The 17,350-nt window shown below is 44.2% G+C and overlaps 1 protein-coding gene across 1 annotated transcript in view; it reads left to right on the top strand.

Annotated features, from left to right (window-relative positions):
* LOC127176750 (interferon-induced GTP-binding protein Mx) overlaps nt 1-17,350 on the top strand; it is a 36,012-nt gene that overhangs the window by 6,281 nt on the left and 12,381 nt on the right. The window lies entirely within an intron of this gene.

Genomic DNA, 17,350 nt, shown 5'->3' on the forward strand with positions numbered 1-17,350 from the left:
CCTGGGGTATAAATATGACGTGACACAGAGGCCATTTCTCTTATCCACTCTTTAACATGAGAAAGACAAAGGAACACACCATTCAAGTAAGGCAGATGTGTGTCGACCTTCACAAGTCAGGCAATGGCTACAAGAAAATAGCCACTTGCCTGCACCTGCCCATATCTACTGTCAGAGGAATCATTAAGAAGTTTAAAACAACTGGAACAGTGGTAAACAAGCCTGGACGAGGACGCAAGTTTATTTTGCCTCCACGCACAGTGAGGAGGATGGTAAGAGAAATAAAAAGTTCTCCAAAGCTCACTGTTAAAGAATTGCAACAAATAATAGCATCTTGGGGTCACAAAGTCTCCAAAACAACCATCAGGCGCTATCTACATGCCAACAAGCTGTTTGGGAGGCATGCATGGAAAAAACCTTTTCTCACTCACAATCATAAACGCAGACGTCTGGAGTTCACTAAGCAGTACTGGGGCTTCAACTGGGACCGTGTGCTTTGGTCAGATGAGACCAAGATAGAGCTTTTTGGCAACAAACACTCTAAGTGGGTCTGGTGGAACACAAAAGATGAGTATGCAGAAAAGCACCTCATGCCCACTGTGAAGTATGGGGGAGGATCGGTGATGCTGTGGGCCTGTTTCTCTTCCAGAGGCCCTGGGAACCTTGTTAGGGTGCATGGGATCATGAACGCTTTGAAATACCAGGACATTTTAAAGCAAAATCTGGTGGCCTCTGCCCGAAAGCTGAAGATGGGTCGTCACTGGGTCTTTCAGCAAGATAATGACCCTAAACATGTGGCCAAATCTACACAGAAATGGTTCACCAGACACAGAATCAAGCTCCTCCCATGGCCATCTCAGTCCCCAGACCTCAACCCCATTGAAAACCTGTGGAGTGAGCTGAAGAGGAGAGTGCAGAGGAGAGAACTCAAGTCGCTTGATGATTTAGAGATTGTGCAAAGAGGAATGGTCGAAGATCCCTCTTTCTGTATTCTCCCATCTTGTGAAACATTATAGGAGAAGATTAGGTGCTGTTTTGTTGGCAAAAGGGGGTTGTACAAAGTATTAACATCAGGGGTGCTAATAATTGTGGCACACATGATTTGATGTAAAATAATTATTTCTTAATGTGGGATTTTTTTTTCCCACTGAATAAATGCACTTGAATTAAAGGTTGGATTTTCCTCTTTTTTTCATTGTGGTCCTATATTATTTAGAACAAAACTGAATTTATTAGAAGCTAAAGAACACATCTTAGCCAGGGGTGCCAATAATTATGGAGGGCAGTGTAGAGTGAGGACGTGAATGCTTCTGTACGTTCTGCCAGATAACAGGAGGGTGAAGAGTTGGTGTGAGGGTTGTGTGAGGTCAACTGCAATGCTCTCAGCAGGCACAGGGATGATGGTGGTGGTCTTGAGGCATTGCGGGATGATGGTGCTGCTCATGGATGTGTGAAAGATGAAAACATCAACCAGCAAGTCTGCACATCCTATAAGCACTTTGCCAGGAATGTTGTCTGGTCCCATAGCTTTCCATGGGTTAACTCTGCGCAGAGTCTTTCTCACATTATCTGTGGAGAAACACAGTCCCTTTTTGTCAGGAGGAGGGGTGATCCTCCTCACGACAGTGTCATTCTGTGCCTCAAAAAGTGCATAGAAGTTGTTCAAAGCATCTGGGGGGGGTAGCAGGTTGTGTTGACCTGTAGTTGGTGATGGTTTGGATGCCTTGCCACATACGCCGTGTGTCGTTGCTGTCCTTGAATTGACTGTGGATTCTCTGAGAGTGTACATGATTTGCCTTTCTGATTGCCCGAAACAGTTTTGCTGCCTTTCAGATTGCTGTTCTTAGTGCTGCCATGTTGCCTGTTCTGAAGGCAGAGTCACACGACTTAAGTAGTATGCACACTTCTGCAGTCATTCACAACTTCTGGTTGGAGAGTGTAGTGATTGTCTTGGAGTCTGTGATGTCATCATTGCACTTAATGTAGCTGGTCACCGACACTGTGTATTCCTTTAAGTTGGTGGGGTCGCCAGTTGTTGCAGCCTTTCTAAACATGTGCCAGTCAGTGTGTTCAAAAGAGTTTTGAAGACCAGAGTTGGCTCCTGGGGACTAGATTCTGACGTAACAAAGCGTTAGCAAAACACAGTGTGGTTTGAGCAGTTGAGGTGGGGGCAGGGATCTGTACTGAACGCACTGGGAGTGTTAGTGTGAAGCTTTGTTAGAATGTTACAGGATAAAGTTCTAACAATGTTATCAATAAACATTTTTGGAATGTTTTTGTGGAATGTTATCCTACCTTTTAGCAGAACATTCTGGGAACTAAAATAAAACTTGCCACTGAAAACATTCCTTGAACATGAAAAATTTATAGATGGGATTGTAGATCGTAGAACCATTGCCACCAATTGTCTATGTGATCAACTCAGCTTACAACGCTTTTGAGCAGGGGTGCCCAAACTTGGTCCTGGAGGGCTGATGTCCAGTAGAGTTTAGCTCCAACCCCAATTAAACACACCTGAACCTGAAGTTAATCAAGCTCTTGCAAGGCATACTAAAAACTTCCAGGCAAATGTGTTGAGGTAAGTTGGAGCTAAACTCTGCAGGACACTGGCACTCCAGGACTGAGTTTGAGCGGCCCTGCTTGAGAAACACAGCCCCAGGGAACACATAAATGGACAAACTGCAGACTTAGGAGCAAATAAAGCAGCGCGCAGCAGCAACGCACGATACATTGTAAACTCACATGCAGACTGGGTCAATACATTTACCAAAAAGCACATTTTAGAAACATTTACAATAAATTATGCACCTGGGGAACACATACACAGGCAGCAGCTGCTGTTGCTTCTTCTTCTGGAGTTTAATTAGTGTTGGCAGGGCTGTGGCTAGACAGGATACAGCTCAGACCAGAAACAAACAATGAAATTAAGTCTGACAGAATAAGTCTGACAAATTAAGTCTTACACAGACTGTTACACTACACCCCGGACTACCTTTCCCATGTTTCACCGCACTCACAGTTGCAGCCAATCATGAACTGCATAAATACGAGGCCCCTCCCACTATTCTGGCACGAGTATTGTACAGCGTTTAGCACTCGTTCTGTGTTAGCTGCTTTACGGAGCCCTTCCTAGTTTCCTTGTCTAGTTATTTCATTTGTGTCTTGTCCCTAGCCTTGTTGATATCTGCCTGTCGTGGATTTACCCTTTGTCTCGTCGTCACGGACTCTGATCGCCCCTCGTATGGACTCAAGTCTGCCTGTTTGGATTACCCGTTTTCCTCGTCCCTTGGATTATGTTCGCTGTTGATCGACCCTCGCCTGTGTCACGGAATACTCTCTTTATCTTGCTGTCTGTATACCTGTTTGCCAGTGTTTGACCCAGCCTGTCTACGACAACGTCTCTATATAAATTCAATAAAAGCTTGCGTTTGGATCCACCTGCTCCTCGCCTTGTTCCCTCCGTAACACTGTCTGCCGTTTCTTCCTTATTTTATTTCCTATTATATACTTATTTGTTTTACTTAACGTGACTTTAACATCAATTTGTGACTGTTTCAACACCTGTTTAGCCAGATGATCTGCCTTCTCATTTCCTTTCACCCCCATATGTGATGGTACCCACAAAAAATGTACTATGAGTAGAGGTGGTCTTATTCTAAATAGACTCTGCATCACTTCATATATCATATTTTGTCTTACTACAGATGTTACAGTTGACAAACTATTCAGAGCTGAAAGGGAATCAGTACTGTCATGAATCCTTTCTGGTCTGCCCGCCACCAGAGGTCGCCTGTACATTTCACGAACAGTTCACATCACACAGACTGTTGCACTACACCCACGGACTACGTCTCCCATCACCCATTGCGCTGATTGTGCTAACACCTGTAGCCAATCAGACGCTCTTTATAAGCCCCGGACTTCCCCCTGTGACTCACTGAGTATTGTGGTGTTTTGGTTTGCTGTTTTGTGTTAGTTCCCTAGTTCCCTAGTTCCCAGTGTTTAGCTTTCTCGCCTGGTCATCTCGTTTCATCTGTCTCACTGCCTGCCTCTTGGACTTCTCACTCGTTACACGGATTACCGACTGTGTATATTTGTACTGGACTGTAATATGTTTGATCAATATATTTCTGCACTGCTAAACTTTCTAACAAATTCATTCCCTTAGTATGTTTTTCTTCATGTAACTGAAGACCAACTCCTTACTGGCATTCCATCTAAAGCTTGTTATTTTTTTATACTCATATTCCCAACAATTCTTTAAGACTTTCTTAACTGGATGACCATCTGATGTCGTTTTATGTTAATCCAGTATCTCATCTTTAATTTGAGCCTTCGTTGTTCTTGAGGCATTTCACCCATCTTGTACTTCTATGATTGGAGAAGATCTCATTGCTCCACAACATATTCGCAAATCTTGTGATTGAATAATCTAAATTTTTTTAAGCTGTGTTTTAGATGCAGAGCTGTACACCATACTGCCATAATCAATAGCTGCTCTTATTAGTGCATTCTTAGACAGGAGAGCTAGCCCTGGCTGAATTAGCACTGGTTTAGATGATATACACACCATTCATGCACTATTTTCCCCAGTCTGGCAACCGTAGTGGTGGGTGCACATGCTAACTCACAACACACATACATAAAGCACCACATTACATTTTTCCTTCCACATCTTTATAAAACATATTAACATTCCCTGGAACTGCTTATATGTGTATATGTGATTGCCTTACCTGTTTTATGTTGTTTAATTGTTCTGAGTTGGAGGAGGCGGTGGCAAAGCCCAGCAGTAATGTGGGCAGACTCTTATTTTGAAGCCGGCCTTGCTCTTCCAATCTTGCCAGTCGCCCGGAAGGGGATCAAGGAAGTGTATAAAAAGTGCTTTCACACTAGTGTGTTTGTTTTTCAGTAGGCCGGACAAGTGAGTGTGCAATAGTAGTGCTGTGAACAAATCAAAAACCCTTTTCAAACGTGTATATTTTGGGACGTTTTTGTCAGTGGCAGTGTTTTGTTTATTTTTTAACAGTCTTTCTTTTTTTGTCATTTGCAAATATTGCACACCTGTGGATCACCTAAGCCTCACTGTACATAAAAACATCATCTTGCACCAGAGTGCACTTTTGAGTCAAGCCATCCTTTTCCTTCTTTCACATCATAGACACTTACCATGTCCAGGAGGCTTGCTGCAAAGCGGCTTTCCCACTTATGGTGAGAAGTGAGAGGTGGGATGGAAAGAATTGAAAGAAATTACAATGAGGACGCAAACGTCATTGAGGCTTGCACATGTCTGTGAGTGCCTGTTACCCAGAAATGGGTAATTTCTTCTTTTTATGATCCTTGGAAGCCAACATCGAAAATTAGCTTAATATCACAGCCACAGTCATCACAATTAAACAGGGCTTTCATGTTGCTCACTCCATAGCTCCGTAGCTCCTCTGTATGCCCGTGATCTCTTTCTTCTGCATTGCGAATATCAAAAATGCGTCATAGACAAATGTCCTATTATTATTGCATAAAAACAGCGACTGATGTATTTTCTTAATTTCTGTAGTACCGATAGCAGAACCGTTAATGTCAGATCTTAGCGATACACCGGTCTTTCATAATTTAGCCCCTGGGCCCATTTAATTCTGTCGAGGGAGCTGACTGCCCACATTGCAAGTTGCTCCCGCTGCACACGCTTCGCTCCCGGAGAGCTCTCTTTGTGGAGGGAGCTCTCGCCAGCGTGCCTCGCGGCTCTGGTCCCGCCTCTGCAGAGGCAGAGTGGCGGCTGCAGTCGTGGGGCTCGCAAATGGATCTGGTGGTAGGAATGGAGATGGGCCAGTCCCTTTCTTCTTCCTCACCCACCAGATCCAGCGCTCTCACCGGGACGGAAGCACGCTCTGCTGTTTCTTCCCCTCGGGGACAGTGCTCGACCCTCCATATTTTATCCTCTGAGGATGTCGATGTGGCGGGGGATTCGCCCCCCCCAGTCCATCCAGTACGAGGAGCTTGTGGAGGTGGTGACTTGCACCTCAGTGTGCAGATCTGGGAAAACCTTTCTCGGCCCGTGTTCACAGCTCTGCCACCCTCCATTACAGCAATGTGGTGGAAACTGTTGAGCACGATTATGGGGTGATGCCCCGGGTAGAACAGACACTTGTGAGCTATCTGTGTCCCGGCGTGGGATCATCCCTTAAAGCCCCGACTTTGCTCACTAAGCCGCTGCATACCACGTTGTCGCTGGTGGGCAAAGGGTACTCGTCAGCGGTTCAGGCTGGTGCTTGCCTGCACACCATGGCAGTTTTGCAGGGATACCAGGCGGACCTGCTGAAGGAGCTGGATAAGAGTGATGAGATAAAAGCGGAGGATATCACTGAACTCCACCGAGCCACAGACCTTTCTTTGCGTGCCACCAAGGAGACCACCCACGCTATCGGGCGGTCTATGGCAGTAATGGTGGCTGCTGAGAGGCATCTAACAGGCCAGAAGGGGCAAGGGGGGCGTCCAGGAGGATGACCCGATCTTTCATGTGGGACAGGGTCATCCTCCTGGACCTCCTTGCCCCTTCTGGCCTGTTTGGCGACTCAGTCAATGCTGTCGTCGATAGGTTTCAGGAGGCGTGGCGGCGTTCCAGAGGTATCTTCCTTGCCGCTCTCCAGCTTCTGCGGCTGCTGGGCTGTGGGCCCTTCTTCATGCAAAGATGGCTTCGGCTAAGAAGTCCTGATGTTCGTGGCTCAGGACTTCTGAGGGCAGACTCCTCTGGGGAAGAGTGGTTAACACCTCATCATACGGTGCCCATCTCTCCTCAGTGCCCTCAGAAGATCGCTCATCTGTCAGCATCCGCCCGGTATCACAGCGGTGCTGGAAGGTTCGCGACCTCTGAGGAGGTCTTCAGAACGGCCAGATCAGTTGTTCCCAGGGGCGAAGCGTACCAATATCGGGTTCTTCCCTTTGGCCTAGGACTCTCACCCTGCACTTTCACGAAGTGTATGGATGCAGCTCTGGCTCCTCTGCGACTCCAGGGCATCCGCATACTAAACTATATCGACGATTGGTTGATATTAGCTCAAACAGAGCAGATGGCGGTTCAACATCGAGATGTTGTTCTCGCTCACATGAAAGAGCTGGGGTTGAGACTAAATGCCAAAAAAAGTGTACTTTCTCCATTACAGATGACCACTTATTTGGGCGTGGTGTGGGATTCGACCACGATGCAGGCACGTCTGTCTCCTGCTCGGATCGAGTCGATCCTCACCTCAGTCAAGAGAGTCAAAATAGGCCGGTCACTCACTGTCAAACAGTTCCAGAAACTGTTGGGTCTGATGGCAGCTGTGTCCAACGTAATACCTTTTGGCCTGCTGTACATGAGACCCCTGCAGTGGTGGCTCAGGACCAAGGGGTTCTCCCCGAGGGGAAATCCACTTCGCATGATCAAGGTCACGCGACAATGCTTTTGTGCCTTAGACATGTGGAGGAAACCTTGGTTCCTGAATCAGGGCCCGGTGTCGGGAGCTCCTTGTCGCCGCGTAACGCTAGCGACGGATGCATCCCTCACCAGTTGGGAGCGGTCATGAGTGGCCACCCAGCCCACGGTAGGCACTGAACGACTTCCTCCCAGACCTGAGAGATCACCATGTGTTGGTGCGCACCAACAACACATCGGTGGTCTCTTACATAAACCACCAGGGAGGTCTGCATTCGCGCCCCTTGTACAAGCTGGCGCAACAGATCCTGGTGTAGTCCCAGGGGAAACTCCTCTCGCTGAGAGCAGTCTACATCCTGGAACATCTCAATCAGGGAGCAGACATCCTGTCGAGACAGGAGCCGAGGCCCGGGGAATGGAGACTTCACCCTGAGGTGGTGGAGCTCATTTGGAGAGTGTTTGGCCAGGCTCAGGTGGACCTCTTTGTGACTCAGGAGACCTCGCAATGTCACCTCTGGTTCTATCTGAGTCATCAAGGTTCCCTGGGGCTGGATGCCATGGTGCAGACGTGGCCGAGGCTTCGTCTCTATGCCTTTCCCCTGATCACTCTGCTCCCGGGAGTTCTGGAGAGAGTGCGCCAGGACGGCATCTCTCTACTGTTAGTAGCCCCATTCTGGCCGGGCCGAGTATGGTTCTCGGATCTGATTGCCCTCCTCGACGGCTCTCCATGGGAGATTCCTGTCAGGAGGAATGTCCTCTCACAAGCGGGTGGCACGATTCTGCATCCCCGCCCAGAGTTGTGGAAGCTGGCCCCTGGGTGGGTGTGGCCCCTGAGGGGGCGCATCTCGTAGCTTCCGGTCTCTCAAATGAGGTTGTTGAGACCATCCTCCAATCCAGAGCTCCCTCAACGAGGAAACTGTATGTCTGGAAGTGGAGACTCTTCTCTTCCTGGTGTGGCGTCCACCAGCTCGACCCAGTCCACTGCCCAGTTGGTACAGTGCTGGAGTTCTTGCAGGCCCGGTTCGCTGCAGGGTTGACCCACTCCACCTTGTAGGTGTACGTGGCGGCCATAGCTTCTTTCCACTCCCCTCTTGGTGGTCAATCAGTGGGAAAACACCCCTTGGTTACACGTTTCCTCCGCGGTGCGCTGAGGCTGAGGCCCCCGTACGATCCCATGTCCCCACGTGGGACCTGGCCGTGGTGCTGGAGGCACTCTGCAGACCTCCCTTCGAGCCCCTCGAAGAGGTTTCAGACAGGATGTTGACCCTAAAAATGGTCTTCCTCCTGGCCATCTCCTCTCTAAAGAGGGTGGGCGACCTCCAGGCGCTTTCTGTGGCCCCATCACACCTTGACTTTGCGCCTGGTATGGCCAAAGCCTTTCTGTACCCCAGTCCGGGGTATGTTCCTAAGCTGCCCGCTTCTGTGCCACGGCCAATCGTACTCCAGGCCTTCTGTCCTCCTCCCTTTCAAGACCAGGAACAGCAGAGACAGCAGAGTGACATTCAATCCACTCCTGGCTCCTCGGTTCTCTCATCCTAGCAGTGCTCACCGATTCACCTACGTCCATAGAGCTGCCCTGTGGAGGAATTCTCCCCAGCTGTTTGTCTGCTTTGGCCCTCGCAACAGGGCCCTAGCTGCGTCTATGCACACCATCAGTCGGAGGATAGTGGATGCCATCTCATTGGCCTATGAGTCCTCTGATCTCCCCTCACCACTGGGAGTCAAGGCTCACTCCACTCGGAGTATGGCGGCCTCCAAGTCCTTCTTGTCAGGAGTACCCCTCTCTGACATTTGCAACGCTGCGGGCTGGTCCACAACCACTCACTTTCGTGAGGTTCTACAGCCTCAACATTCAAGCCGCTCCCGGCTCCTCGGTTCTCTCGTCCTAGCAGTGCTCACTGATTCACACTAGGCAGGGTTTTGAAAGTCTGGCGGCGTGGGCATCTTGTTCCCCTATGCGTTTCGACGCAGCTCGAGTTCCAGAAAGGGAACGTCCCAGGTTACGTATGTAACCATGTTTCCCCGAGGGAACAAGACGCTGCGTCTCATTGCCATACTTCCGCCATCCCTCCCGCGCTTGCTTCTCTATCTCAGAAGCTGCCGGCTTTCTCACCGCACGTGTTTTTATGCTCCTGGTCTCCTCGTCACCCCGCCCGTGATGACTTGTTGCTCATTTGGACTGATTACACACCTGTTTTCATAGCGTGGTTCGCTGATGGTGTTCCCCTATGCGTTTTTTGATGCAGTGTCTCATTCCCTCGGGGAACCATGGTTACATACGGAACCTGGGACATTTTGCACTAACCAGCGAGCGTTAAAGGGATAGTTCACCCAAAAATAAAAATTTGATGCTTATCTGCTTACCCCCGGGGCATCCAAGATGTAGAACACAAACAAAGATTTTTATCTCAAACTGTTGCAGTCTGTGAGTCATATAATGGCAGTCAATGGCTACCAAATCTTTGAGAGTAAAAAAAAAAAAATGTCCTACTGTCCTGAGCGCATGCACAGCATCTGGCGCGTGGCATGTGTACACACTCTGGCGTAGTATATGCAAGCACCGGAAGTGATCTGTGCTTATAGATGCTATCCACTTCTGTTGGCATCTCATAACACTTACTACAAGAACACCACCACTTTTTGAATTCGTGTCTTAGGACATAAGTGTATTGTCACGAGTCGCAGGGTTTAAGTTGGTTTTGTTTGTGAATTTTTTTTTTTACTCTCAAAGATTTGGGAGCCATTGACTGCCATTATATGACTGACAGACTGCAACGGTTTGAGTTAAATATCTTTGTTTGTGATCTACTGAAGAAACAAAGTCACCTACATCTTGGATACCCTGGGGGTAAGCAGATAAACATCAAATTTTAATTTTGGGGTGAACTATCCCTTTAATGGTGGAGAAGAAAACCCACATCATTTATGACATATTACTGTTATTGTGTCATGAAATGTACTTTCAAGAGGTTTTCAGGCTAGAATGCATGTACTTTCAAGAGGTTTTCAGGCTAGAATGCAGTTGTTTAACTCTCACATCTGTGATTTATTTATAAAGATAATGAAAATTTGCTTCGCCGATTTTAAAGATGTGAGCTCCAGGCGATCACAGGGCAGTCAGTGCTCATGTATCCTGCTAAGAGCAGCCTTACCTCGGCTAGTTCTTTTGATATTTGCCACTGGCACTGATGTCTCTGTAGTGGTTAAACATGAGATATATTTAGTTTTAGGTATCTACAGTCATATAATTTTGGTTAAGTGCAATGGCTAGCTTCATAACATACTACATACGTATATATCAGAGGTTGCATTAGACTTTAACATTGTCATTTTGATGGACAGGGTCGTAAATAATTCTGGCCTAATCTATTAATTTTCATATTTTATATTTTATAATAACACATTTAATTGCTTTTATTTTTGTTCACATTTTCATTTTTAATTATGAACATACATGACGATATAGGCTTCTGCATTTATTTTGAAGAGAACAGATGAATAGATGAGACTGCGTAACTAATGTCCAACACCACACCCCGCAGTGAGAGCGATTTTACTAAATTCTCTTTATTTTCTTTACTATATTCTATTTTTATGAACCACTATCGATTCGTAAATCCCAGTCAATGCTGTTTTCAGTTGATGAATGAACAGTACACCGTGTGACTCCCATCCAATACATCACAGTATGCTAAGCTTTGTGTTACTTTTTAGATGAAACAAAGTCTCAGACTTCAAATTCTGTCCATTTCATTAGGAAATACCATTTTGCAGCTCTTTAATGTGGCATGATAGATCGTTGTATCATCTGGGTACTCACCTGTGCGTAATCAAAGCAATGATTGAGCATGTGTCAAAAATGTGAATCAAAGCATGTGTGTATATATATGTATATATATATATATATATATATGATACTAAATTTGGACATGGAGCTACACTGAGATCTCAACATCTTTGGGACCAAAGCGTACAGGGCCTTAAAAATGAAGATTCCAAAAAAAAAAAAAAATCTTAGGAACCAGAATCTGAAATCATATTAAGTTAACTTTAATACTTTTTGAGTTACTGGCACACAAATTTTGGAAAAATAATATTTATGACACGTTTATAAACCAAAAGAAAGAATTGTGCTGAGTTTTGGTTGTGATGCATTCCAAAGTTTACGGAAAGGAAACCGAGACAGCAGAAACGGTTTCCTGCTTAATTTCTTTATTTTGCAAGGTTTTGAATGCTGTTTTGCTTCTATTTGTATGACAATAAATTATAGAGTAACAGTTTCCTCTCTTAGAAGAGAAAACTGCATTGATTGTGTCGGCGCCTCACCATATTTTTGCTAACTCGACATGGCAGCCCAGTCTTTATCAAAATAAAATACAGTTCTGTCATGACAACTCTTGGAGGGATTGACAATGTTAATGTATTTGGTCTTGGCGGAATAGATGTGCTACGCTGCTGCTGCAGCAGAACACGTACAAAGACTTGCTACTGCCAATACATCCTGTGAGCATGTAAGAAATACTGCTGCTGCACATATACATGAAATAACCCTTATATAGCATACAAGAATCACCTTGTACCAGATCTATACAGGTGGAGCTGGGGAAGATGGAGGGTTTCTGAAGCACACTGCAAACTGCTACAGCAAGCACTAGTCATATATTTGAATGTTGAGCAGCGAGTAGGGATGGGTATTGAAAATCATTTCCGATTCCAGAATCAGATACTTAAGGTCGGAAATAGGATACTTCTTGTGAAATTAAAATTTCTGTTCTTTTTTTTTTCCAACTGTGAGGACCCAACCTAGCGATCTGCCAGGACCTTGCTTGCTAATCTAAGCGCATAGTGCTCCAAAGACTACACTTGCGATCAGAAGTCGAAAAAGCAAAGTAGCCTTTAATATTTGTGATAAGCTAAACATGTTGCAATAGATGTGTCACCACTAATATGACAAAGCATTTTAATTTAACAGATTCTCAAAGATCACAAACACGATTCATATACCAACGTGTTTCGTTCCTCTGTTCCTGTTTGATTCCTCAAACTTTCTTCCGTGCAGTGTACGACCAGTGTGATTTGAACATTCAAATCTGCATTTGTGCTGCCGCTGACCTAAAGAGAGCCACTGTCATGTATATGAATGAAACAGTTTCACAGTCTTTTCAACCACACAGTTCATTATTTCTGTGTTACAAACATTAAAATAATCACAGAAGGACTGGGATAAAAGTTTATAGTCTGGATATAAACTCTGATATGTACGGTAGAGATCAAAATAGAGTAAATCATCTTTTGACATTCCAAATAATGTTAAATATTTATCGATTATGTCGTTATGCCAGTAGATGGCGAAAGGGGGCTGTTAATAATGTATTTGTCTTTGATCATTCATTCAAAAACACTGATTCATCCAGTAATGAACCAAGTAAATCTTGAGTGAATCACTGAATCATTTACTTATAAATTAGGCCTACATGTGATTTTGTTTAGTAGTCTAATGTTTTTTTTCTTCAGAATCGTAAGAGAACCACAACTTTCATTTAAAAAAACAACAACAACCCAATTTATCCAGAATCACGCAGCTTTATTTTGCAAACAGCTCTTAAGTGAATCATGTTTTTATGTAGCCTGTTGATTTTTGTTCATGGTATACAGCTGCAACTACATGTTTAGCAAAAAATAAACAGAATAAATATTCTCGATATCATCTTTTATTCACATTGGAATCGAAACTGGGAATCAAAAAGAATCAGAATCGATAAGCAGAATCGGAATTGATAATATTCTAATGATACCCAACCCTAGCAGCGAGCTCATTGGCTACCGATATCGATACCGATTATCACCTGTGCCAGGTGATAATGATGTCATTATGTCAGACTGAGTTAGAACTATCAGACTGCACCATCTAGAGTTTCATGCCAGAACTCTGTATTTAAAGAAACATATATGTAACCCCTCCACCCGGGTCCCACTTGCACATGGCTCTGAGCGGGTCTCCGGCATGGGAGGTGGATGCACTAACAAGGAGGCTAAAGGCTGCAACCACTAGCGTCAGTCGCAAGTGCATCTCTTGAGATCAGCAGAGTGAGGTTTACTTGCGCAGCACTTACCCGCTGGCCTCCATTACATATACACTGCTCAACTTAAATAGCATGTAGTAGCCTACAATTTGTGCCAGTCAGTGTGACCACCACCTTACTGTGCTGTTAATAGCCCATTTAAAGAATGATGTTTTATGTCGATAATTCGAATGTTGTACAAAGCCTATAGTTTACATAATAAATAATATTTTGAGCATCCAGATACGTTGTTAATATGAAAACATTTGGATTTGAAATTTATGAAATTAATAAAATTAAATTAATTAGTTTTGGCTTGACATTTAAATAGCTTAAATACTGTTAACTTCAGAGGATTTATTGTGGAGAGAAAGGAACTAAAACAGCCTATAGCTATGTTTATGATTGTAATAAATTTCGCTTTCGCCAAACTAGGGACGCCAGTTGAGGTAGTGAATTTAACTTTCGCCAACCTAGGGAGGTGAAATAGGGTAGTGTTGGGTACTCATGACACAGCTGACTTTATGATTCTTGGATTGTGTCAATTAATGTGTGGTTATGAGTACATCGCATAGGAAAGATTGGTGGGATCTCTAACTTGTAGAACCTCTTCTGTATTATCAACACAAGGAAGACACAAGTTGTAATGAAATAAATTTTATTAACAAAAGATAGACAAGAGTAATCAACAACTACTAAATGAATACCATGAATGAAGAAGGAATAAAGTGCAAAAGATGCATAAAAAGCAAGTGATTACGTTGGGAGTTGCTATGTCAGAGCTACGTTATCTGGACAGATAAACTGTTGCTACTCTGAAACAAACAAGGTGCAGAACCTTATTATGCATCAAACAAATACGTGTAAGATTTGTTATCAACTGCAATCAGCTATATAATACCTAATGTAAATTAGAAAATCATATACTGATAATATACAACAATGCCAAGGTCTCTGGAAGAGGTTTGGAAGTGATATTTACATTTGCTGCGGTTGAGTGAGCAGTCCGGTGGCGGCGACTTCTTCCACTGGTTGCGCTGGAGGCAGTACAGTGGGGAAAGGAGCAGGAATCCGTTTCAACAGCCTTGAAGGTGAAGCGCTGTAGGATGCTGATCTTCTGGAGCACCAAGGGTCCTAAGATCTGGAACACGCAGATGTGGCCCTGGAGTAGGTGCTAAAGGTCCTTAGCTTGGAACACGCAAGCAAAAGTACCTAAAGTGAAGGTCTGCTCGCCGGAGCTTAATCTTGTAATGTCTGTGTGTCTCTCTGGGCTGGAGACTCAGAACTTGGGCAATCCGCTTTGTCTCTCTAGGATGGAGACTCAGGACGCTGCATCTGTTGTTGTCACACTGGACGAACGTGGTCGTATATGTTGCTGCTTCAAAAGCTGGAGACTTGGACTTGGTATCTGTTATTGTCTCACCTTGGCAGGCCGGAGACTCAGAACAGAGGTGTTTCTGCTATTGTCTCACCCTGACAGGCGGCAGACTCAGAACTGTGTATCTGTTACTGTCTCTCCCTCACTGGTCTGAGACTCAGAACGAAGGTGATCTGTTGCAGTACTTTCCCTTTTGGAACTCAGACTCAGAACTGAGGTTGATCTGTTAACGTCCCCTGGACATGCCGGAGACTCAGAATGAAGGTTGTTCTGTTAGTGTCCTTTCTTTTGCAAGACTCAGACTCAGAACAAGGAGTGTCTTTTGGAAGGGTACCTTTGTCCCTTTCCGATGAGGAGGGGATTGCAATTTGGCGCCTCTCCATTTTCACGCTGTGATTGGCTGGTTCCATCAGAGTGGGGGGACACGTGGTGGCCCACCCTTCTTTCCTCCTGTGGAATTTATTGGCATAGTCCAAACACAAAGCTAGAAAAGTGTCACTAAAGTTTTACCGGTGCATTTCTCACTTCATAACCAGAATGCATTTGGCAATGTTACGAACACATTAAGTCCAAACATGATGGAAAAAGTTTGAACTGTCATGCATGCATTCATTTGTCCATTAACAGCTGAGTTTGTGTAAGATGTTGCACTACACATAGCTGTCATAAGGAATACTTATTTCTCTGAATAAGTATAAAATGTGTGTGTTGTAGTGTGCATCAGTTTTAAGGATTGAAAACAGTTATGAATGGATTTGGATGGATCTCCATGATCTCTCTTAGTTTCACCCACTGCTGCTGCATCTGGAGGTCCTAAGGAATTTTTATAGTCGGTCACTCCAAACACTTAGGAATCAGTCTCAAGGTGGGTGAAGGGCACAAACTACATTTTGACCAATAGGAAGTTCTGTCCTTCCCGGGCTTTGTACCAAAGGTGGTCTTCTTGCGCTCTAAGAGATGTCTGGCTGTTGTCCTGGCATCTTTATCTGATGGCGTTGGACAGTTTGCTTATGTTAGCTTACCAAGATCCAATCAAAATGTAGCAAACGTCTGTCCACTATGGTGGTCAGGGAGGGGCCCCCTTGCCATAAACTGGGCCCTGGAATGTGCTGTCCACTACATAATATTTTTAAACATTTTGATGGATTTATTTTATCTCTGAATGTAATAATAAAATGAAACGTATAGTGACTTACCGTCCTTTGTTTCAAAATGCAATTTTATATGAGTAGCGTGTTCTCTCTTTTTTTAACCATGCAGCAAACATTTTTATATACATTTTGAAAAAAGAAAAATAATATAAAATAATAATAATAATAATAATAATAGTATAACTAAATAAATAACTACTTTAATTCCTTTAAAGTGCACCTTTTATGCCCCTTTTTACAATATGTATTACAAATCTGAGGTGTCCCTAGAATGTGTCTATAAAGTTTCAGCTTAAAATACTCCATAGATCATTTATTATATCATTATAAAAATGGCTATTTTGAGTGGAAGCAGAAACAAGCTGTTTTCGTTCGTGTTTCTTTAAATACAAATGACCTGCTGCTCCCTGTCCTCTGTTCCAGAACACAGCTGTGCTATTTTAGCTCATATCTCAGAAAAAAACAAAACAAAAAACATCTATTTGGTTTTGATTATGAAGTTTATTGTGCTGTAATTACACATTTTAAAGCCATATCAGTTTAAATTCCTGTAATATGTTTGTTGGAAGCACACATCCGAAGCACATGATCAGAAAGCACTATCACTTGGCAAGTTCTCTTTCACACAGAAGTTTATACTAAAAACACTTATAAGTTTGTGAAGGTAAACAGCTGGGAAAGAAACTTCATGTTTATATTAGATCTGTGTATTAAGTGACAGCAGCGTAATATACAGTACACTGCTGTTTGGGTCTATGTTATCTTTACAGAAAACATACTCAATTTACTGCATTGCTCATAATGAATGTGCAGTTACGAATTACACTATGAATTACCGATTACATAGCTGTAAGTCAGGCGATTGTCTTATTAGCCGCATTCTGGCTAACACACCGGAAAAGGTGATTATATATAGGCTACTTCTGCAGCTGTAGTTGGATCAGGAGAAGTTGGCACTGCTCTATCCTTCAGGAGCAACTTTTGTACAGGAGCAACTTTTGTGCAAACCTTTGTACTGACTCTCATTCACAAAGCAGTCCGGTGTAAACTGATTTGCGCAGACAAACAAATTTTGGTAGAGTTGAGGGAGCATTTTCTTCGAAAACAAAATTAATCCACCTCGTCTTCAGTGGCTCAGATTTCGAGAGTAAATAGAAACCGCTATGTGGATTCATACATGCAGCTTCAGAACACCTACAGTAAAACGCTTGGGAGACATTCTTGTCAGTGCATCAATGGCGGACTGTGTTCAACTCGCTGTGAACTCGCTCAAGGCGGTCTATGTTAAAATGGCAGTGACTGTCAATATTCGTGGGCGGGGCCTGGGGCCAGCATGACGTCACATTAGCAG

This window comes from Labeo rohita, chromosome 15 (assembly GCF_022985175.1).
Source record: "Labeo rohita strain BAU-BD-2019 chromosome 15, IGBB_LRoh.1.0, whole genome shotgun sequence".
NCBI lineage: Eukaryota > Metazoa > Chordata > Actinopteri > Cypriniformes > Cyprinidae > Labeo > Labeo rohita.